Here is a 25,828-nt window from a genome sequence, read left to right as displayed (position 1 = left end):
TCATTGTATATGCGAGAAAAAAAGAAAAAAACATATGGGGGATTGGAAGTGATGCAGACAATTACGTTGATGGAAGTTACAATCTATCTGCAATATTAAAGCTGATCTACCCCCTAAAAAAAAGAAAAATATATTTTAAAAACATAAGTCATTTAAACTGTGCTATAAATGTCTAGCTATATGTGATCTATAAGTTAAGATCCAGCCTATATTATCTGCAGTATGATGCTAAATTCATAAAAGACAGTTGTGATCCATCTCAGATTCCAATAAAACAGATGTAAGATATCAAGTATAGAAAATATCACACCTCATTGAGTGTTAAAAGGATTCTAGTTGAACAGCACGGTTCCAGAGAAGTATCTTGCTGATTCTGTAATTGAATTCAGGAGGGTTTTAACACGGCAGGATAACAACAGCACAATTAGCTGATGAGGAACTGCAGCAGCTCTCAAGGAAGAGGAGGGTGCCACTGTGGTCCATTAATTGTGCCTTTGGTTGGCTACATTCATAAGTGAATACCGATATTCTGGAGTCGCAGATCCAGTAGTCGATCTCAAATAGCTGCGTTTACAATAGCCTTGAGAACTGTATGTTTCCCACATTTCTTTAGGTATGTCCCTTCTTCCTCTTTCTATTTCCTTTTGCATTTCCATGACATTTACATATTGTGTACTCTGTTTTCTTTCCTGTTCTAGGCTCTGAACTCTCAGTATGGAACACACAGTAAACTCTTCCCAAGGGACTGCGGAGTGCCTTTACCTACCAGAAGAGTTGGGCACCACCTTAAATTAGCTTTGTGCAAATGACCATGGTAAGTATCTGGAATCTTTCTTGCACACCTGCTGTAAAATGAATTCATTTTGTCCTCAATACCTATTTAAAAAATCTCTACAAAAACTGTAGGGGTTAGGTAGCCAAAGAATGGGCACAGCCTTTTGTTAATGAACTCTATAAGCCATTTGGAGAGCAAGCCAGTGCTTATTTAAGTGGTAGCTCTCTGCTCTCCTCAAATGTGTGAGTTTGTGGGAAGCCATGAGGAAGAAGGGTTAAGTTGACCCAGTGAAGATCTCTGAACTTCTTTTTGTGCTGCAATCCAAAATGTGAAAACCATGTGAACTACAACTTTACAACACAAATAAAATACTGTTTATGTCACAGCAGTTAGGAGTCTCCAAGCAATTAGGGGTTGAATAGGTACATCAGAGGGCACACTTCAATCCGCAAATGTTCAGTGCTATAGTGATTGAGCTGACATATGCAGCGTGTGAATGCAGTCTGAGAACGCGGGAACATTGCCGTTAAATTATAGCGCGATTTAAATTCATATTCAGGTTTCAGAAATTCAGGTTTAGAAAAAGGCTACTGATTAATCTGTTGGGGGTTCTTTGTTGATTTTGAAAATCTTTTGAAACAGTTACATTAAGCCTGAAGAGAGGGATTTAGTTCCTATTGTTCCACACTCTAACATCAAAAGATTTGCTTAAGGACAATAGGCCTACTTTCAAAGGCTTTTGAATAATTCCCCCAAAAGTATTATTATTTTTCATGATGAATTGTGGGGGGTTGGGGGGGGGGGGGGGGGGGGGGGGGCATTTGTAGATGGTAATCAAACAAACATTTTGTGAAATTCTTTCATCATACCCTCTGTTTGCAATTTGACTTGATCCTTTTTTTATTTAAAATGGGGAAATCATGAATACCAAGTCTTGGTCCACATGCACCAAGACATGCTTGTTATAGTACAGCAAAGCTTGCAATTGGCTCTATGAACAGCTGTCCTCCTCTTTGCCCTTGACTTTGAAAGCCATCTTCTTCTCCCTGTATCTGAGCCACTTGGCTCTCAGCAGGTGCATCCCGTTAGGATTCCTCCAGACCAGATTTGCATGGCGAGCTGTTTATTTGCCGTTATGACTAGGAGTGATTTCTGTTGCTGGGCTAAACGACGTCTGCCAGTGCCATTCATTAAGCCTTTGTCAAAAACACTCTCAGATCCATTTTCATAACAAGCGTGTCGCCAGCGTGACACAAGCCAAGAGCTCATATCCCCAAGCCTGCTTTGAATGTTGGTGTTCATTGTTCAGAACCGTCCCACATACAGATTAACAGTGAGTCATTACCTGAGCTGGATTCCCAAAGAGAATTGCATTAGTCATCGTTCTATTAGATGTGATGTAAGCAATTGTTAGAGACCGAAGTGCTTCAAGGATTCTCAGATTACTATTTTTTGTAGAAAAATGACAGCTGAGCAAAACTCTATTTCATTAATACTCTGATAAATGGACCCATGTTGAATAATTGTAACGTGGTCCTATGCAATTTGATTCACCAGAGCCCTATACTACGTACGTAGTTTGAGGAGTTAACGAGGTAACTTTGGTCAACTCTGAGTTCAACTCACCTTCAACTCACCCACCTTTTAACCAGGTAAATTTCTATGGCAACGAATCCTTCAGAACTAACCTGCTCCAAGACAGGTTAACTCAGGGCTAACTAATTTATCCTGAATGAAGTGTCTGAGCGGTGAGTTGAGGACCAATGAAATCAGATTTCCTCCCTCTCGCAAAGATTGTCATCATCCCCTTCATTTGAGGAAGACTGATTAAATATTTTATTAATCATGTTTTTTTGTGTGTATAAAATGGTCATGTTAAAATACCTATCACATTACACATTTAGTAATGACAGCATTTGTTTTCCAAACTGTACGTTTTTCGCACGATTGTATTTTGAAATTTACAAAATAAACCGACAGCTGCAAACAACCGTAGACATATAATCCATAGATGGCAGTTTCCATTCTTGAAGTCAAGAATGGCAGCCATGGCTAGCGTGCCCATGAATTTAACAGTCAAAGCCAGGGTTAGACATTCCAAAACCTTTCTATAGATTATATGTCTATGGCCACAATGCAACAAGCTGTTCCACAGATAGAAGGAGCAATAGGTGCATTGATAAGCACACCAAAGACGGAATTAACGATAAATTAGAAAATAAAGGCGTCACTTCTTAAAGCCTATTTCACACCATAGCCTGCTGAATTTGCAAGATCACTTTTATTTCATTTTGATTTCGGCACAAATTAAAATGTGGCACTGACTCGCCCATAGATTGATGTTTCAGCATTGTCTCAATGAAGAGTTTGGCGTTTGACTAGCCAAACATGACACAATGCACTTGGCTTGGTAGAGTAAACCTGGGTATTTGGGAAGGAATGAAATATGCTTGCAAGGCTTTCAATCCAAGACTAACCACTGACAGTAAAAGGAGTAAACCCATGTTATATTCTGCATGATTATGTTAAAAAGCAGTACAGTATATACCATAGTAATACTGCAGATAACACTTATTTTATACAAATACTCATGAATGTTCTCCAGTCTAGAAATCTAAATATTGGTATGCAGAGGGAGATTAGTTGGAGCAGATGTAGGGGTATTACCAGGGAAAAGATTCACTCACTCAAGTTAATAAGCAACACAATTTGTTGAGTTTACAGCTGAGTGCCTTACCCATGCATGAAAATATTTCATTTTCTATTATTGTTTGTTTTCCCTGATCATTTCACAGATAGAGAAAGAAAACTAAATTACTGTTGTTGCACCTATTGGGGTGTACAGCCCCCCAGTCCTGCCAGTTCACAAATGAGCTTGGCATCTGGGTCAATTGCATGGCAAGGATGGTGTCTGCAAAGCTCAGCACGCAAGGAAGTTTCTCATGTCTAGACTAGACTGAGCCGTCAGTGAGCCATTGCTCATCACCCACAACTTTCCTATTTATTCGGGGGGGGGGGGGGGTTCCTAAAGGTTTCTTCGGCTGTCCCCATAGGAGAACCCTTTTTGGTTCCAGGTAGAACCCTTTTTTTGTTGCAGGTAGAACTCTTTTGGGTTCCATGTAGAACCCTCTGTGTAAAATATTCTAAATGGAACTCAAAAGGGTTCTACCTGGAACCAAAAGGGTTCTACCTGAAACCAAAAAAGGTTATCCTATGGGGACAGACAAAGAACTCTTTTAGCTTCTCGATAGCACCTTTTTTTCTAAGAGTGTACTTACTCAGTAGCTCCATATCAAATTCATTGCTGTTTCAAATGCAAATCACAAAGAATAGCCACTGGGCGATGTTTCCTATACCTGATCCAAAGTCTACAATAACACCATCAAGAAGATTGTCAAACTTTGTCTCTTGCCTGTTTTTTCAGATATGCGGATGGTTCTGTGGATGTGTAGCATCTTCCCTGTCCAAGTCAACCTGGCCAGGTGAATGCATAGACTATATCATGCATGTAGTCTGTTTGATCACTATGATTAAGTTAGTCATGTTATACTAGTATGTTGTGTTTCTATACAACCTTCAATGAATTACATGTTTATACAGTAGATTTGATTGGATTTGCCTTTGATACAAGACAGTATTGGTTTTCCCAGTTCACCAGGGTTTCACTATAGTAATCATACTGTAGTTGCACCAGTATCACCTCTCCCACCTTTTCCATCCCAGTGAGCAGATCATTACTTCAGACATGATGTGTTACCCAGGGGAAAGCACAGCCTCACTGCCCCACAGCCCCTCACCCACAGGCTGACTGCACCCATGATGTCAAACCCACATTGACAGAGAGTAGCCAGGGGTTGTAGAGAGATACGGTCAAAGGGAATACTGTAGTGACTGCAGGCATACCAGCCATGATGCTCGACAGATACCTTTAAAGCTAACGGTGCGGAAGCACACTCATGTTGAAGCAAACTAAGGACAATAGTGTAATCTGCCATGTATTGTATATAGACTCAGAATCCATTCAAAAAGAAGTGATGAGTCTTTATTTGTAAGTCCTATTTTTATAGTTCAGTTATTTTCTCTGTTTCTAAAGCATCCTGTCTATCATTTTATTTTCTCCACAAAAGCCCCCGAAAATGTATTACAGGCATGCAGAACTAATAGATTTTTACATAACTGTAGTTCGACCTCAGATGTCTGTTGACGTTTCATTCTCTCTATTTCCCCTCACTTCAGGAAGTGAAGTATACATGCTGTTTGTGTATTAAGTATTTTCTCTGCTTTCATTCTACTGTGTATGAACAAGGAATCAGACAGGACAAAGGACAAACAGGAAATGTGTTTTGCTTTCACTCAAATGCTGACATGCAGGGTTTTAAGTAATGAGGTTCGTAAGTAAACAATGCAGTTGAAAGTGTCCTGTGCCATTTTTCAATTTCAAGACATCAACACAACAGGTCAAACGTTATAATGCAGCTAATTTGATCATGTATTTACATTAAAATCCCTTTTTATCTTACAGAATTTGCCTCTGTATGTTTATTTTGCAAGGAACAGTCCTTTTTGCTATACAGTATGTATGTATGATTATTGTTGAAACTGATATCCTCGTTCAAATACCATAGGCATGACCTCTTAGCTCACTGATAAAAAACAACTATATTTTTAACAAAATATCAAATATATTGTCCTGTTTTAAAACCCGTTTTAAAACCAAACAGCAGCGAACATACAGAAAACACATGACAAGGTCCACAGCACTGCGACCCTGGATGCCACACAGGCTGAGAGGTATTGTCATCTGGAGCCTGTCGTCATTAACAAATAGAGTGCACCCTGTGTGTGTTCCAGCCAGGCCTGCTAATAAATGGTGTGCTTGGTAGTGCCAACATGAGCATGTTAGTTCATTAGGCAAGTCGGGCCTACCGCTGGCACCCAGACCAGATGTCACAGATACTTTACTGCAGCGGCCTGTCAGTGCAAACTGAACAAATGACAGTGGCCAGCTATGGCACGTTCCTCAGACACCTTTCTAAGGGAGGGGGGTTTGTGATAATGAATGTTGCTGTCTGGACATCTGCATATGGTATGCCATGATTAACACCTGAGATTAACTACACAAGCAACACAGTGCAAGGTGACGGTACAGCTGGCACATAGGGCTTTTGCCACCCTCTGTACTATAGTACTATAACAGAGATAGTATGTAGGGGCAGACTGTCCAGAAATTCCAGATGGGCTGGTCCATTTTTAGCACAGTGGGCCTGTCTAACTTGGGGGGTTTTTGCGCAAAATTATCATTATTTGGCTAATAATGGGGGCCTCAAGGAAAAAATGGACCGGTGTGAGGGCCTCGAGGAAAAAAATGGGCCGATGTGTTAGAAATGCCAGGGCCGTTTTGCCATTCTCTGTACTATAGTACTATAACAAAGATAGTACGTAAGGGTTTTGCCATCCTCTGTACTATATAGTACTGTAACTTTTACTTTTATTTTTATTTCACCATTGAGACCAGGGTCTCTTTCACAAGGGAGCCCTGCATATACAATTGTACAAGACAAATAAAAAATCTAATACAATATAAAACAAGTAAAATACAGCGCAACACAGATATTCAAGAAAAACAATGACTTTCCTCAATAAGAAGGTCCTCAATCAATATTTTAAATTCCCCGAGCGGCACCATGAAATCCAATTGTAATTTTGTTTGACACATGCGCTGAATACAACAGGTGTAGACCTTACCATTAAATGCTTACTTATAAGCCCTTAACTAACAATGCAGTTCAAGAAATAGAGTTAAGAAAATATTTACTAAATAAACGTAAGTATAAAATAAAATAAAAAGTAACACAATAATATAACAATAACGAGGCTATATACAGGGGGTACTGGTACAGAGTCAATGTGCGGGGTTACAGGTTAGTCGAGGTAATTTGTACATATAGGTAGGGGTAAAGTGACAATGCATAGATAATAAACAGCGAGTAGCAACAGTGTAAAAACAAAGGGTGGGGGGGGGGATGTCAATGTAAATAGTCCAGGTGGCCATTTTATTAATTGTTCAGCAGTCTTATGGCTTGGGGGTAGAAGCTGTTAAGGAGCCTTTTGGACCTATACTTGGCGTTCCGGTACCGCTTGCCGTGTGGTAGCAGAGAGAACAGTCTATGACTTGGGTGACTGGAGTCTTTGACATTTTTTTTTTGCAACCAGCCAGAATGCTCTTGTTGGTGCAGCTGTAGAACTTTGAGAATCTGGGGACCCATGCCAAATCTTTTCAGTCTCCTGAGGGGGAAAGGGTGTTGTCGTGTCCTCTTCACGACTGTCTTGGTTTGTTTGAACCATGATAATTTGTTGGTGATGTGGACACCAAGGAACTTGAAACTCTCGACCCGCTCCACTACAGCCCCATCGATGTGAATGGGGGCGTGTTCGGCCCTCCTTTTCCTGTAGTCCACGATCAGATCCTTTGTCTTGCTCACGTTGAGGGAGAGGTTGTTGTCTCTGACCTCCTCCCTATAGGCTGTCTCTTCGTTGTCGGGGATCAGGCCTACCACTGTTGTCTCGTCAGCAAACTTAATGACGGTGTTGGAGTCGTGCTTGGCCACGCAGTCGTGGGTGAACAGAGAGTACAGGAGGGGACTAAGCACGCACCCCTGAGGGGCTCCCGTGTTGAGGATCAGCGTGGCAGATGTGTTGTTGCCTACCCTTACCACCTGGGGGTGGCCCGTCAGGAAGTCCAGGATCCAGTTGCAGAGGGAGGTGTTTAGTCCCAGGGTCCTTAGCTTAGTGATGAGCTTTGTGGGCACTATGGTGTTGAGCGCTGAGCTGTAGTCAATGAACAGCATTCTCACATAGGTGTTCCTTTTGTCCAGGTGGGAAAGGGCAGTGTGGAGTGCGATTGAGATTGCGTCATCTGTGGATCTGTTGGGGCGGTATGCGATTTGGAGTGGGTCTAGGGTTTCCAGGATGATGGTGTTGATGTGAGCCATGACCAGCCTTTTAAAGCACTTCATGGCTACCGACATGCTACAGGGCGGTAGTCATTTAGGCACAGGGACTATGGTCTGCTTGAAACATGTAGGTATTACAGACTCGGTCAGGCTCGCGTCACTGGGCAGCTTGCGGCTGGGTTTCCCTTTGTAGTCCGTAATAGTTTGCAAGCCCTGCCACATCTGACACGCTCAGAGCCGGTGTAGTAGGATTCAATCTTAGTCCTGTATTGACGCTTTGTCTGTTTGATGGTTCGTCTGAGGGCATAGTGGGATTTCTTATAAGCGTCCGGATTAGTGTCCCGCTCCTTGAAAGCGGCAGCTCTAGCCTTTAGCTCAGTGCAGATGTTGCCTGTAATCCATGGCTTCTGGTTGGGATATGTACGTACGGTCACTTTGGGGATGATGCCGTCGTTGCACTTATTGATGAAGCCGGTGACTGAGGTGGTATACTCCTCAATGCCATTGGATGAATCCCGGAACATATTCCAGTCTGTGCTAGCAAAACTGTCCTGTAGCATAGCATCCACATCATCTGACCACTTCCATATTGAGCGAGTCACTGGTACTTCCTGCTTTAGTTTTTGCTTGTAATCAGGAATCAGGAGGATAGAATTATGGTCAGATTTGCCAAATGGAGGGCGAGGAAGAGCTTTGTATGCGTCTCTGTGTGTGAAGGTGGTCTAGAGTTTTTTTTCCCTCTTGTTGCACGTGACATGCTGGTAGAAATTAGGTAAAACGGATTTAAGTTTGCCTGCATTAAAGTCCCCGGCCACTAGGAGCACCACTTCTGGATGAGCATTTTCTTGTTTGCTTATGGCCTTTTACAGCTCGTTGAGTGCGGTCTTAGTGCCAGCATCGGTTTGTGGTGGTAAATAGACGGCAACGAAAAATATAGATGAAAACTCTCTTGGTAGATATTGTGGTCTACAGCTAATCATGAGGTACTCTACCTCAGGTGAGCAATACCTTGACCAGCCAACTGTATATTATCCGTGTCGTCGTTCAGCCACGACTCGGAGAAACATAAGATATTACAGTTTATTTTTTTATTTGATTGATTTTATCCCCCTTTTTGATCTTGTCTCATCGCTGCAACTCCCCAACGGGCCCGGGAGAGGCGAAGGTGGAGTCATGCGTCATCCGAAACATGACCCGCCTAACCGCTCTCCTTAACACCCTCCAGCTTAATCCGGAAGCCAGCCGCACCAATGTGTCGGAGGAAACACTGTTCAACTGGCAGCCTGCAGGCACCCGGCCCGCCACAAGGAGTCCCTAGGGCGCAATGAGCCAAGTAAAGCCCCCCCCCCCCGGCCAAACCCTCCCCTAACCCGGACAGCGCTCTGCCAATTGTGCGCCGTCCTATGGGACTCCCAGCCACGGCCGGTTGTGGCACAGCCCGGGAATGAACCCGGGTTTGTAGTAACGCCTCTAGCACTGCGATGCAGTGCCTTAGACCGCTGTCCCAGATATTACAGTTTTTAATGTCCCGTTGGTAGGATAGTCTCAAACAGAGATCATCCAGTTTATTCTCCAGTGATTGCACGTTGGCCAATAGAACGGATAGTAGAGGCGGGTTTCCCACTCGCCGACAAATTCGCACAAGGCACCCGATCTCCGCCCCCTGTATTTCCGTCTTTTCTTCACGCGAATGACGGGGATTAGGGCCTGGTCTCGGAGAAGCAGTATATCCTTCGTGTCAGACTTATTAAAGAAAAAATCTTCGTCCAGTTCGAGGTGAGTAATCACTGTTCTGATATCCAGAAGCTTCAGTATCTCATGTTTTTATATTTTAACAGCAAAGTTAGGTAAGTCGGAAGCTATTGCAGTAGAGCTTTGTAAGCAAAAAGGGAATTATGAAGTGATCTACGGGACTTTACTGAGGGCCCCCTAAGGTCTAAGGGCTCGAGGTTGGGTTTCTACTAAACTAACATATGGAATTGTTTTAAGATGGTCATACCAAGGATCATTTAGCCATTTGATTTTGAATTTTAGGACCACTGTAAGTATATAAACATTATATGTACAAATTATTTGATGAAACATTGAATTTGGCCTTACTACTATTAGTCCATAGAAACTGTTTGAATAACATATTCATACATGGCAAAACAGAAAGTGAAAAATAATGTTTTGAAGTGTCTGTCCTATATCTATATTTTACCCATATTTAACCTATTTTTTTTGGCACTAAGTACTTCCATTCATTTTTTTTTACTGGTACCGGGCTACCTTCAGACAAGTCTCGTGATGCTTGTGGGCGTCCTAGAGCAAAACAACTGACCAAGGACTATATATCTTTAATGAAGATTGCCAGGTGAGCCTTGAGCCATGTGGATAAGTGACACTGATGCTATTCAACATGTCCAACTATAATAAGACCTTAGAGGACAGAATCCCATTTCACTTAGCCTATACATTTTATTAGGAGAAGCTCGCCCCATGAACCGCCAACTGTGGACATCTTAAATAAAGACATTCAGACCTTTATTTGATATTGATACAGTGGCTTGCGAAAGTATTCACTCCCTTTGGCATTTTTCATATTTTGTTGCCTTACAACCTGGAATAAAAATGGATTTTTGGGGGGTTTGTATCATTTGATTTACAACATGCCTACCACTTTGAAGATGCAAAATATTTTTTTTTGTGAAACAAACAAGAAATAAGACAAAGAAACAGAAAACTTGAGCGTGCATAACTATTCACTCCCCAAAGTCAGTACTTTGTAGAGCCACCTTTTGCAGCAATTACAGCTGCAAGTCTCTTGGGGTATGTCTCTATAAGCTTGGCACATCTAGCCACTGGGATATTTGCCCATTCTTCAAGGCAAAACTGCTCCAGCTCCTTCAAGTTGGATGGGTTCCGCTGGTGTACAGCAATCTTTAAGTCATACCACAGATTCTCAATTGGATTGAGGTCTGGGCTTTGACTAGGCCATTCCAAGACATTTAAATGTTTCCCCTTAAACCACTCAAGTGTTGCTTTAGCAGTATGCTTAGGGTCATTGTCCTGCTAGAAGGTGAACCTCCGTCCCAGTCTCAAATCTCTGGAAGACTGAAACAGGTTTCCCTCAAGAATTTCCCTGTATTTAGCGCCATCCATCATTCCTTCAATTCTGACCAGTTTCCCAGTCCCTGCCGATGAAAAACATCCCCACAGCATGATGCTGCCACCACCATGCTTCATTGTGGGGATGGTGTTCTCGGGGTGATGAGAGGTGTTGGGTTTGCGCCAGACATAGCGTTTTCCTTGATGGCCAAAAAGCTCAATTTTAGTCTCATCTGACCAGAGTACCTTCTTCCATATGTTTGGGGAGTCTCCCACATGCCTTTTGGCAAACACCAAACGTGTTTGCTTAATTTCTTCTTTAAGCAATGGCTTTTTTCTGGTCACTCTTCCGTAAAGCCCAGCTCTGTGGAATGTACAGCTTAAAGTGGTCCTATGGAGAGATACTCCAATCTCCGCTGTGGAGCTTTGCAGCTCCTTCAGGGTTATCTTTGGTCTCTTTGTTGCCTCTCTGATTAATGCCCTCCTTGCCTGGTCCGTGAGTTTTGGTGGGCGGCCCTCTCTTGGCAGGTTTGTTGTGGTGCCATATTCTTTCCATTTTTTAATAATGGATTTAATGGTGCTCCGTGGGATGTTCAAAGTTTCATATATTTTTTTATAACCCAACACTGATCTGTATTTCTCCATAACTTTTTCCCAGACCTGTTTGGAGAGCTCCTTGGTCTTCATGGTGCCGCTTGCTTGGTGGTGCCCTTTGCTTAGTGGTGTTGCAGACTCTGGGGCCTTTCAGAACAGGTGTATATATACTGAGATCATGTGACACTTAGATTGCACACAGGTGGACTTTATTTGACTAATTATGTGACTTCTGAAGGTAATTGGTTGCACCAGATCTTATTTAGGGGCTTCATAGCAAAGAGGGTGAATACATATGCACGCACCACTTTTCCATAATTTCTTTGTTAGAAAAAAATGTACACGTTATTTTTTGCATTTCACTTCACCAATTTGGACTATTTTGTGTATGTCCATTACATGAAAACCAAATAAAAATCAATTTAAATTACAGGTTGTAATGCAACAAAATAGGAAAAACACCAAGGGGGATGAATACTTTTGCAAGGCACTGTATATTCCCTCAATAAATAAAACGTGATTCACTCCACCGACTCCACATTTTATCTACCTTCATATATCTTGATATTGAAAATACAAAGGAGAGAAAGTGGGTCAGGGAGCAGGCAGATATCCAGAAGAAATGTTCAATGATGCAAAACAGTACAGGGTGACAGTTGAAACACACAGCAGCAGTGAATTCACCTGGCAGAGACAGCTACAGTACCTGAGCAAACCCAGCTTTGTTTAAACAGTTTCTCACGCTTGATGAGCCAGAATGGAAGGGAGCGCTTATCATCACCACAGTTAAAAAGGCGCTTCCCCGATAGAGAATTGATCATGAAACGGGTTTGCAGAGTTTGCGGAGTCCTTGACATGTTTTGATGATTTTTCGTCTCTTTTTGAAGGCTGGCTGGGATCCAGGCACGGGTGACAGAATGTTGGGGCGTTGAAGGGTGAGCTGACAGCTCAAGGAAGTTCTGTGCTACTCTGGCTCTGTGTATCAGATTTAGGTTGCCTTCTACACAGGTCTTGCCCTTCTCCAGCTCATGAGGTCTATATTTCACAGAGTTGATTGATGCAGAGTGTTGACATGTGGGCTATTTGTGAGGTACAGTACACAGCAAAGTAAAATAAGGTAACTTCTTTTTGCGATTCTTCTGAGGTGATCTAGTATAAAACATAATTGCAGAAAAAAAGCAAATCTGTCTATAACTTAAAAAGGATTTGAAAGGGCAATAAACGTCCATTCAGACCCATTACCTGTATGAGCCTGGTACATCTCTACACCCCATTTTTCATATACAGTGGGGGAAAAAAGTATTTAGTCAGCCACCAATTGTGCAAGTTCTCCTACTTAAAAAGATGAGAGAGGCCTGTAATTTTCATCAAAGGTACACGTCAACTATGACAGACAAATTGAGGAAAAAAAATCCAGAAAATCACATTGTAGGATTTTTTATGAATTTATTTGCAAATTATGGTGGAAAATAAGTATTTGGTCACCTACAAACAAGCAAGATTTCTGGCTCTCACAGACCTGTAACTTCTTCTTTAAGAGGCTCCTCTGTCCTCCACTCGTTACCTGTATTAATGGCACCTGTTTGAACTTGTTATCAGTATAAAAGACACCTGTCCACAACCTCAAACAGTCACACTCCAAACTCCACTATGGCCAAGACCAAAGAGCTGTCAAAGGACACCAGAAACAAAATTGTAGACCTGCACCAGGCTGGGAAGACTGAATCTGCAATAGGTAAGCAGCTTGGTTTGAAGAAATCAACTGTGGGAGCAATTATTAGGAAATGGAAGACATACAAGACCACTGATAATCTCCCTCGATCTGGGGCTCCACGCAAGATCTCACCCCGTGGGGTCAAAATGATCACAAGAACGGTGAGCAAAAATCCCAGAACCACACGGGGGGACCTAGTGAATGACCTGCAGAGAGCTGGGACCAAAGTAACAAAGCCTACCATCAGTAACACACTACGCCGCCAGGGACTCAAATCCTGCAGTGCAAGACGTGTCCCCCTGCTTAAGCCAGTACATGTCCAGGCCCGTCTGAAGTTTGCTAGAGTGCATTTGGATGATCCAGAAGAGGATTGGGAGAATGTCAGATGGTCAGATGAAACCAAAATATAACTTTTTGGTAAAAACTCAACTCGTCGTGTTTGGAGGACAAAGAATGCTGAGTTGCATCCAAAGAACACCATACCTACTGTGAAGCATGGGGGTGGAAACATCATGCTTTGGGGCTGTTTTTCTGCAAAGGGACCAGGACGACTGATCCGTGTAAAGGAAAGAATGAATGGGGCCATGTATCGTGAGATTTTGAGTGAAAACCTCTTTCCATCAGCAAGGGCATTGAAGATGAAACATGGCTGGGTCTTTCTGCATGACAATGATCCCAAACACACCGCCCGGGCAACGAAGGAGTGGCTTCGTAAGAAGCATTTCAAGGTCCTGGAGTGGCCTAGCCAGTCTCCAGATCTCAACCCCATAGAAAATCTTTGGAGGGAGTTGAAGGTCCGTGTTGCCCAGCGACAGCCCCAAAACATCACTGCTCTAGACGAGATCTGCATGGAGGAATGGGCCAAAATACCAGCAACAGTGTGTGAAAACCTTGTGAAGGCTTACAGAAAACGTTTGACCTGTGTCATTGCCAACAAAGGGTATATAACAAAGTATTGAGAAACTTTTGTTATTGACCAAATACTTATTTTCCACCATAATTTGCAAATAAATTCATTAAAAATCCTACAATGTGATTTTCTGGTGAAAAAAAAATCTCATTTTGTCTGTCACAGTTGACGTGTACCTATGATGAAAATTACAGGCCTCTCTCATCTTTTTAAGTGGGAGAACTTGCACAATTGGTGGCTGACTAAATACTTTTCCCCCCCACTGTAAACCAGGTCAATTCATGGGCATACAGCTTGACATTCATATAAAAAAGGTCTACCCTTTATTGAATATGAAATCACATATGTTAACTAGATCCATTAAACATTATGTTTACAGAAATATATATTTTTAACAATGTATTCGTCTTTTAAGGTGTTGAACGTAGACTTCTGGTGCAAAATCTGTCTGTAAAAGTACACATTGCAGAAATATGCTTGCGACCATTTTGAGAAATCATATGAAACTTCTATAATGATACTAGACACCTTGATTATGCATAACATATAACACATTTATAAGTAGAACTTCTCTAGAGCTTGTAAAGTACAACAGTTTTGCGCTGTCACTATTGTGACCAGGGGATTAAATGTTAAGGTAGTGCATAATACAGTGAGTATAGCGCAACATCTATAGCACAAAATGTATGTGCTTTCATATAGAACAACCATAGGCTACTGTGCAACATACAGTATGTGCAGGTCTGGTCTACCTTTTAATTACTGTGATAATTGGGTGATTTTGGTATTTCACCTCCGTACCACCATCCCCAAACTGACAACCCAGCTCAGTCTTGCATCATTCGACAAGATGGCCCCTACGGTATTTCCCCCTAACTACAATCTTTTTCAGCCCGCTGCACCGTCAATCTCTAACACACCAGGTCAAAACATGCTCAGGGATGTTCACATCAGCCGGCCCGAGGTACAGATATAATGAATCCTAAAATACACACTCTTACAGAGATAGACTCCAGCCTGGAGCAATGTTCAGCCACAGAAAAATGTGTGCAAAACCAACTCATCTTGTTGGCAGGGTTTGTATAGCCCCAACAATAGCGTTGCTATCATTGCTTAGTCGTGTTACTCCCAAGCTATTTCTATAGATTTTCTGACGAGTATTTAATGGATGTACACGCATGTTTCACAACCTGGGTAGACTTGAGTAAATGTGTTTAGAAACCTAACGGTATGTTTTATCATGTGTTTAATTGGTGAGCATTCAAGAGCATGACATTGTCATATTACTCACGAACGATGCCTCTCATTCACACTTCTGACATGAATAGGATTAAATAGGTCACAAAAGATCAATGAACTGGTGGGCTATCACGTCCGTGCTTGCATAGAGATACATGCAGTAGGAATGTCTGAGGAGGTTGCTGAGCACAATGCCTTTACACCCCACAGAAAAGAGAAGCAAATAACAATCTCAGTTTCAGATGGTATATCCACCTTTGCAATCTCACATTTGGATTACTTTACAGAAATGTCAGTGTGTACAGTATATCAAACCAATAAATACAGCCTACATGCAAAATATCGACCACTTCTCTTGAAAACCAAAAGCTGTCAAACACAGTTACTCCTCATCCAAAGAGGAATATTATAAGTGTGTAAATCTCCACATGGTTCCTTCCACAAGCCGTTACACCATGGTGGCACGTCGGAGCAGGGAGAATAGTTATTTAATGACATTCACCACGGCTCTCACCAGCTGTTCATCATTAGGGATTCCCTCTCGTATGCACTGTTGACGTCCCATGCTCTACTGCCTACCACAGCACCGCTCCAGCACGCCCAGTCACCCTTAGCTCATATTCCACAATTTATCCATAAATTAAGATATGGTTTCAACTGAATTATTCCACAAGGAAAAATAATAATAATAAATACCACCCCCACATATACCACCCCCTGATACAGTATACCTCCCCCACATATACCACCCCCGATACAGTATACCACCCCCACATGTACCACCCCCTGATACAGTATACCACTCCCTGATACAGTATACCACCCCCTGATACAGTATACCACTCCCTGATACAGTATACCACCCCCACATATACCACCCCCTGATACAGTATACCACCCCCATTTATATCCCACCCCCACATATACCACCCCCGATACAGTATACCACTCCCTGATACAGTATACCACCCCCACATATACCACCCCCTGATACAGTATACCACCCCCACATATACCATCCCCACATATACCACCCCCTGATACAGTACACCACCCCCGATGCAGTATTCCAACCCCACATACACCACACCCTGATACAGTACAGTAGCAAAAAAAGGATTGTGAGGCAGTGATTGAGCCAATTGCTGATGGTGTACAATGCAGCAAGCAATTAAGAGATTTCCAATTCCACAGTGTGTACTTCGGTAACTTGTTATTGTACTAAACTATGACTAAGGCCAGAATTCAATCAGATCAGTAGTAACCCGCTTATCATATCTTTTGTTTAGGTGGTGTCGATGGTGTAACTGTGTTGGAGCTGTCAAATCCACAAGCAGCTCCCGGCATTATACCTATCGCGGACATTACCAGTAGTGGATGCACTAGTAGAAATCACGTTAAATGTTCGAACACTGTGATATAATCTAGACCTTGATTAGGCTGATATAAATCCTTATTCTTTTCTTTCATGATTTTCAATGAGTGTCATTATTTCTATATAGCATACACATTCTCATTCTAAAATTCTAACAGGGGTGGTTTTGTGACAATGACCACACGAGCAGCCGCTCACCAATTTAACAGCTCCAACTCAGTTAGACCTCAGAAACTTCCTGAACAAAAGCAATGATAAGCTATGCGTTTGACGTCTACTGGGCCTTACAGCTGATCTGATTCAAGCCTGGCCTTTTGGTATCAGACTGGGTCAGATGAAGATTGCTCTCTCACCTGTCAGACCTTGGTGTAGAAGACTAGATTCCGGGACAAAGACATCTGCTACAAATAGTTTTTGTTCAACCCTGTCACAGTTAAAGGAAAGATGCACCATTGTTGGATTTGATCCAGGTGCCAAGTCTGTCATGCCAAGATGGATGGGTGAAACATCCCTTCCAAAAATATGTTTTGGCAATTGATTCTTCAGATTCAAGGTAATGTTTTCACCTATTTAGTTTTTCTATTGCTTACCCCCTAACTGGTAAGATCACACAGGTGACTACAGTGATATACAGTGCCTTCAGAAAGTATTCATACCCCTTGACTTATTCCACATTTTGTTGTGTTATAGCCTGAATTCAAAATTGATTAAATATTATTTTTTTCTCACCCATCTACACCAATACCCCACAATGACAAAAGACTTGATTAAATACATAAATATCTAAATAGCTTTGCACACCTGGATTGCACATTATTCTTTTTAGAATTCTTCAAGCTCTGTCAAGTTGGTTGTTGATCCTTGCTAGACAGCTATTTTCAAGTCCTGCCATAGCTTTTCAATGTCATCTTGGTAGTGTATATTTGGCCTTGTGTTTTAGAATATTGTCCTGCTGAAAGGTGAATTCGTCTCCCAGTGTCTATTGGAAAGCAGACTGAACCAGGTTTTACTCTAGAATTTTGCCTGTGATTAGCTCTCTTCCGTTAATTTTTATCCAAAAAAAAACACCCTAGTCCTTGCTGATGAAAAGCATACACATAACATGATGCAGCCACCACCATTTTAGAAAATATGAAGAGTGGATTTGTCCTAAACATAACGCTTTGTATTCAGGACATAAAGTTAATTTCTTTGCCATGTTTTTTCAGTTTTACTTTAGAGCCTTATTGCAAACAGAATGCATGTTTTGGAATATTTTTACTCTGTACAGGCTTCCTTCTTTTCACTCTGTCAATTAGGTTAGTATTGTAAAGTAACTACAATGTTGTTTTCTCAGTTTTCTCCTATCACAGCCATTAAACTCTGTTTAAAGTCACCATTGGCCTCATGGTGAAATCCCTGAACTGTTCCCTTCCTTTCCAGCAAATGAGCTAGGAAGGACTCCTGTATCTTTGTAGTGACTGGGTGTATTGATACACCCTCTAACGTGTAATTAATAACTTCACCATGCTCAAAGGGCTATTCAGTGTCTACCAATAGGTGCCCTTCTTTGTTAGGCATTAGAAAACCTCTCTGCTATTTGTGGTTGAATCTGTGTTTGTATGTGTGGGGTACAGAGATGAGGTAGTCATTAAAAATCATGTTAAACACTATTAATGCACACAGAGTGAGTCCATGCAACTTTTTATGCAAATGTTTACTCCTGAACTTATTTAGGCTTGCCATAACAAAGAGGTTGAATACTTATTGACTCAAAACATTTTTGCTTTTCATTTTTAATTATTTATAAAAACATCATTCATTTTGACATTATGCTGTATTGTGTGTAGGCCAATGACACAAAATCTCAATTTAATTAAATTAAGGCTGTAACACAACAAAATGTAGAAAAAGTCATGGGGTGCGAATACTTTCTGAAGGCACCGTATATATATTTCTAGTGTCAAATACTAGGGAGATTGACTGTAATAAATCAAAGTGATATCTTCTCCTTTCACAACCTGGACTCAGGGGTCGACGTAACATAGTAAATGTACATTTGTATCCTTGCATTTAGTATGATATGTTACGTATTATGTCCATCATCCATTTCGTATATGTTACATCCTCAAATTCATACAATACGTTAGCTAGGTGGCTAGGTGGCTAATGTTAGCTAGGCTATGGGTTAGGTTTAGGGTTAGGGGTTAAGGTTAGGGTTTGGGTTAAGGTTAGGAGTTAAGGTTAGGGTAAAGGGAATGGTTTGCTAAAAAGTAGTAAGTAGTTGCAAAATTGCTACTTAGCTAAAATTCTAAAGTTGTCCATGATATGATTCGAACACACAACCTTTGGGCCACCCATCCCACCCATTCTCTCCGAACAACCGCCCTCCTTTCGTTTTTGGGCGTAAAATGATCAAATCAAATCAAATTTTATTTGTCACATGCACCGAACAACAGGTGTAGACCTTACCGTGAAATGCTAATTTACAAGCCCTTAACCAACAATGCAGTTCAAGAAATAGAGTTAAGAAAATATTTGCTAAATAAACTAAAGTAAAAAATTAATAATAAAATAAAGAGTAACACAATAAAATAACAATAACGAGGCTACAGTTGAAGTCGGAAGTTAACATACACCTTAGCCAAATACATTTAAACTCAGTCTTTCACAATTCCTGACATTTAATCCTAGTAAACATTCCCTGTCTTAGGTCAGTTAGGATCACCACTTTATTTTAAGAATGTGAAATGTCTAAATAATAGTAGAGAGAATGATTTATTTCAGCTTTTATTTCTTTCATCACATTCCCAGTGGGTCAGAAGTTTACATACACTCAATTAGTATTTGGTAGCATTGCCTTTAAATTGTTTAACTTGGGTCAAATGTTTCGGGTAGCCTTCCACAAGCTTCCCACAATAAGTTGGGTGAATTTTGGCCCATTCCTCCTGACAGAGCTGGTGTAACGGAGTCAGGTTTGTAGGCCTCCTTGCTCACACACGCTTTTTCAGTTCTGCCCACAAATGTTCTATAGGATTGAGGTCAGGGCTTTGTGATGGCCACTCCAATACCTTGACATTTTTTTTTTTTTAGACGCTCGAACCCACAACCCTGGCGTTGCAAGCGCCATGCTCTACCAACTGAGCTACACAGGACTTTGTTGTCCTTAAGCCATTTTTGCACAACTTTGGAAGTATGCTTGGGGTCATTGTCCATTTGGAAGACCCATTTGCGACCAAGCTTTAACTTCCTGACTGATGTCTTGAGATGTTGCTTCAATATATCCACATACATTTCCTTCCTCATGATGCCATCTATTTTGTGAAGTGCACCAGTCCCTCCTGCAGCAAAGCACCCCCACAGCATGATGCTGCCACCCCGTGCTTCACGGTTGGGATGGTGTTCTTCGGCTTGCAAGCAACCCCCTTTTTCCTCCAAACATATCGATGGCAGTATTACCAAACAGTTGTATTTTTGTTTCATCAGACCAGAGGACATTTCTCCAAAAAGTAAGATCTTTGTCCCCATGTGCAGTTGCAAACCGTAGTCTGGCTATTTTTATGGCGGTTTTGAAGCAGTGGCTTCTTCCTTGCTGAGCGGCCTTTCAGGTTATGTCGATATAGGACTCGTTTTACTGTGGATATAGATACTTTTGTACCTGTTTCCTCCAGCATCTTCACAAGGTCCTTTGCTGTTGTTTTGGGATTGATTTGCACTTTTCGCACCAAAGTACTTTAATCTCTAGGAGACAGAACATGCTCCTTCCAGAGCGGTATGACGGCTGCGTGGTCCCATGGTGTTTATACTTGCGTACTATTGTTTGTACAGATTAACGTGGTACCTTCAGGCGTTTGGAAATTCCTCGCAAGGATGAACCAGACTTGTGGAGGTCTACAAATCTTTTTCTGAGGTCTTGGCTGATTTCTTTTGATTTTCCCATGATGTCAAGCAAAGAGGCACTGAGTTTGAAGTTAGGCCTTGAAATACATCCACAGGTACACCTCCAATTGACTCAAATTATGTAAATTAGCATATCAGAAGCTTCTAAAGCCATGACATAATTTTCTGGAATTTTCCGAGCTGTTTAAAGGCACAGTCAACTTAGTGTATGTAAACTTCTGACCCACTGGAATTGTGATACAGTGAATTATAAGTGAAATAATCTGTCTGTAAACAATTGTTGGAAAAATTCCTTGTGTCATGCACAAAGTAGATGTCCTAACCGACTTGCAAAACTATAGTTTGTCAAGAAATTTGTGGAGTGGTTGAAAAACGAGTTTTAATGACTCCAACCTAAGTGTATGTAAACATCCGACTTCAACTGTATATACAGGGGGTACCGGTACCGAGTCAATGTGCAGGGGTACAGGTTAGTCGAGGTAATTTGTACATGTAGGTAGGGGTAAAGTGAATATTCAAGTAAGTGATGCTACAAAGGTTTTTCTATAATTTCAGCCAGTAGTTTTGAAGGTAGTGCTCACGAGCCAAAACTGGTCCCAGAAAATTGTACACAATTGTGTACAATGTCATCCATTTCGTATGATATGTTACATCCTGCAATTTGTGTGATGTTACTAATTCCAATTCATACAATATGTTGCGAATGTGTAAGAGCTTTGACTATGAAAGGGATGAGCGCGCAACTCACATGAACAAAATATTTTAATTATTGAATGTAAGGATTGCGTGGCTTTCTCTGCCATTAGAAGATTACAGATGGTTTACTATCAGCATACCACCCTGCATCCCACGGCTGGCTTTTGTATTTGTATTTATTAGGGATCCCCATTAGCTGCTGCCAAGGCAGCAGCTACTCTTCCTGGGGTCCAAACATATTAAAGCACTTACATTACATATAAAACAAAATATAAAACAGTACATCACATGACATTATTACACCACTACCTATCTACAATACAAAATGTTTAATACCACCATATAACAATATCACAATGTGTGCGTATGCATGTGTCTGTATCCTTGGGTGTGTCTCTTCACAGTCCCCGTTGTTCCATAAGGTGTATTTTTACCTGTTTTTTAAAATCTGATTCTACTGCTTGCATCAGTTACCTGATGTGGAATAGAGTTCCATGTAGTCATGGCTCTATGTAGTACTGTGCGCCTCCCATAGTCTGTTCTGGCCTTCTGGACTGTGAAGAGACCTCTGGTGGCATGTCTTGTGGGGTATGCATGGGTGTCCGAGCTGTGTGATAGTAGTTTAAACAGACAGCTCGGTACATTCAGCTTGTCAAAACCTCTGAAGCTAAACATGGTTGGTCATGATTGGTCCCTGGATGGGAGACCAGATGCTGCTGGAAGTGGTGTTGGGGGGGCAGTAGGAGGCACTCTTTCCTCTCGTCTAAAAAAACATCCCAATGCCCCAGGGCAGTGAACGGGGACATTGCCTTGTGTAGAGTGCTGTCTTTTGGATTGGACGTTAAATGGGTGTCCTGACTCTCTGTGGTCACTAAAGATCCCATTGCACTTATCGTAAGAGTAGGGGTGTTAACCCTGGTGTCCTTGCTAAATTTCCCAATCTGGCCCTCATAACATCATGGCCACCTAATCATGCCCAGCTTCCAGTTGGCTCATTCATCCCCCTTCCATTCCCCTGTAACTATTCCCTAGGTCATTGCTGTAAATGAGAATGTGTTCTCAGTCAACTTACCGGGTTAAATAAAATAAATGTATGAGCCAAAACAGAAGGTTAAAAAAATACAAATGTTGTTTTCAAGATCCCGTTCAATCAACTGCAATGAAGATGATCAGGCGATGATCACACATACATACATATAGCTATAAGTGTAATTTCCTTCCTTTCACTTACAGTAAACATGCTAAATTAGGGTCATATGTACACACTGTCCATAGGAATTCAACATGGCAATGAGGAAGGACATCATTAATTTAGTGATTGACCCATTTCCAAATGGGATCATCTCCATTTGAACGGACCATCAAACTTCCCTGTCTTTGATGTATGACTACATGGGACGAGAGACTGGCTGCACTAATGCACTAATCACATTGCAGCACATGCTGCAGATTTGAGCCTCAGATCACTCAATTGGTAATTCATTGTGGTGCCCAAGAAGTTTGGACACCAATTGCATTTAACCATAGCTAGTTGTTTCTACATTCACAACAAGTAATGAGTTACCACTGGGCTTAATGACATTTGGGAAGCTGCTTGGGGGGATTGCAATTTGTCCAATCCTTCATAGAGTGCCAATAAATCACTGTAACTCTCCCCATTCTACTTCCTTTGCTTCGGAAACGTTTTCCTATTAACAGCCATGGTATTGGCAGTCTCCAGCCCCAGTCCAGATATTACTGGATTGTTACTTCCATTGCAGTGCTTTGTTTCTGGGCTAGAAATGCCCAGAGGGTTAGTGCTATAAGTTGTTGAAGTCGATTAGGCGCTTACATTGACCTCACCTTATCAATGTGGCAACCCCTGGAGCTGCATGTGCTCTGCTCTGTCTAAAGTGAAAACACTGCACCTCATTTTCTTTGGAAAGAACAAAAGGGAAATATGTGGGAACTGCTTGATCGGCCCTTCCAGGGGAGCCTCGTGAAACTGCGCTCCACCACTGTGTGAGGGGCAGGTTTTTCTTAAGCCATGACCGGTATATGCCCACACCATTCCAACACAGAAAAGCTGCTTTTTAACATACTTAATTAGCATATTGAGGAAGGAAAACTATTTCACTTATATTGTAAGTAATTATAGGTCATATTTCATAGAAATCTGAGCAGTTACTTTAAGCCTTGGAAACTCCTCCTTGTAATTCTCTGTACTGAGTGCTGCTGTACAGACAGGACAGAGAATGGCCTTCAGAAGTGATAAAGCCATGCTCCCTGAGGAGTGGCTGAGGGAGCAACTGTATGAACCACAGGATGGAAATTGACACTGCTGCTGTGTGAGAGGTGAGGGATGTGTCTACTTTTTAAGCCTTATCTGTTCCTAAACAGAAATATACATGTTGGAGGAGGAAAAACATGTTTACCATCTAAACAGAGCAGAAAATATATTCTAGCCACAACAGGGACCCGCAGCAACTCAAGTCAGGTAAACAATAATCTATTATTTTCTGTCCACTTAGCAACAGCCTTGCCGAAGACAGTCTCCCTGGTCACTAACAACACTTGCATGGTTCATTCATGTTTCTCACTCACAATGAGTTACACCAGAGAGATGCTGAACAGACTCCTGAATAAAAACAAACAAAGGTTATGAAAAATGTTACCTATAAGGCTAAAACAAAATCAAATCAATCTGCCTTCCTGCATAGGGGTTCCCATGGTAGCTAGCTTAGTTTTTACTATTATTCCACAGAAAATGTAGGAAACAGATTCTGTGACATATGATGAGGGGTGAAACCGTGCATCACAGTCTCACAGATTACTTCCTGCCTCAAGGAAATGTGTGTACATGTGGTCTGAAACTAATCAAATCAAAAATAAACACTGTTTGTAAAAAACATCTTACACACATTATACATCCTTTCACACTTCAGAAATCAGGCCCAGGGACTCCAAACTTAGAGATTCTCCAGTACTTTTGCATACTTTTTAGCCAGTAGTTCTGAAAGTAGCACTCACGAGCCAAAGGTGGTCCCCAATAATTGTGTACTACGTCACATACGTGCAGATCAGTGGCGATTTTAGCATGTCAATCTTGGTGGGGCAAACTTAACAAAAAAATGTGGGGATGCATGCCAGCAAAGCCACTACACAACACTAAACAATACATGAATTGCACTATAATGTTGACAAACGGTGCCCACAAACTGTTAGGGCCTGTCACGATCGTCATTAGATGAAACGGGCCAAGGCGCAGCGTGATAAGCGTACATGATTTATTAGATGTACAACACACGAACAAAAACAACAAACGATACGTGAAGTCCACAGGTTCACAAACACAAACCTACACGGAACAAGATACCACACCACACAAATGCCAAACGACTACCTAAGTATGGTTCCCAATCAGAGACAACAAGCAACAGCTGATTCACGTTGCCTCTGATTGAGAACCACCCCGGCCAACATAGAAACACAAAACATAGAAACTAACACCCTGGCTCAACATTAAAGAGTCCCCAGAGCCAGGGCGTGACAGTAACCACCCCCCAAAGGTGCGGACTGCGACCGCGCCAACCAAACACCACAGGGGAGGGACCGGGTTGAATCATGATGACATCTTTGATTTTCAGGTCGTAGCTCTAGAAAGAGGCCAGAGCTCCCAACTTACAATTCCGAGTTGGATGACCGTTCAAAAAGTATTATCCCAGTCGGAGCTAGTTTTTTCCCGAGTTCCCAGTTGTCTTGAACTCACTGAAGTCAGATTTCCCAGTTCCGAGTTACCAGTTGTTTTGAGCGTGGCAGAAATCATGCTCAATTGACAGCACGGCCAATGTTGAATGTTTATAATTTTAAGCTTGGAAAAGAGACCCTTAAACCCAGACCACACAGCCACTCCACTGAATAGCAGGCTAGTGATTGCTTTGCAATGCTAGCAGTTAGCCACTGATTCCTTCCAAACCACTCATTGTTGAATTTGCGATTTCCAACTTGTTGTGTAATGTTTATATCCAATGGCCGATGAGCACCGATATGTTTTATCTATAATTTCTCTTCATTATTTATCTTCATATGACAAGGATTGTCGACTTGATTCATGTTGATGACTGCTAGCTAAGATTTTGAAAGTATGATGTTGACATGATCAGTCCAATCAAAGCTACTGTAGATATAACGCGATTTGACTCCATTTTATCTGTGGCCAATGACCTTGAGCCTTCTTGTTTTTGTTTTGTTTTGACCATAATGGAATAAATGGGTTAGACTTTCTGGTTGTTGCAAGAAAGGTTGTAGAAAATTAGAAGTCTGAGGATGAGACCACTGTTCTTTAAAAAAGTGACCAAAAAGAAAAACCATTATCTTTCCCAACTGGAGCTGTGAATTCTTCTGAAAGTTGTTGCTTATCCTTATAACTGAATATAGCTATGCTTATCATTGGCAGTACAGAAAGATGTGAAAACCATTTCCTCTGCTGTTTGCTTTGTGAAAGATGCAAATTCGAGAGTCTGAGAGGATGAAAAACTTGGAAGACTCTTTACTTTTATGTCCAGTACATTGGCGTGGAACTCAATGAGATTGATCTTTCCAAAGCCTTTCAGCTTGGCAAAGC

The sequence above is a fragment of the Coregonus lavaretus genome, assembly GCF_964263955.1.
Source record: "Coregonus lavaretus genome assembly, chromosome: 1".
Classification (NCBI taxonomy): domain Eukaryota; kingdom Metazoa; phylum Chordata; class Actinopteri; order Salmoniformes; family Salmonidae; genus Coregonus; species Coregonus lavaretus.
This window is presented reverse-complemented; position numbering follows the sequence as displayed.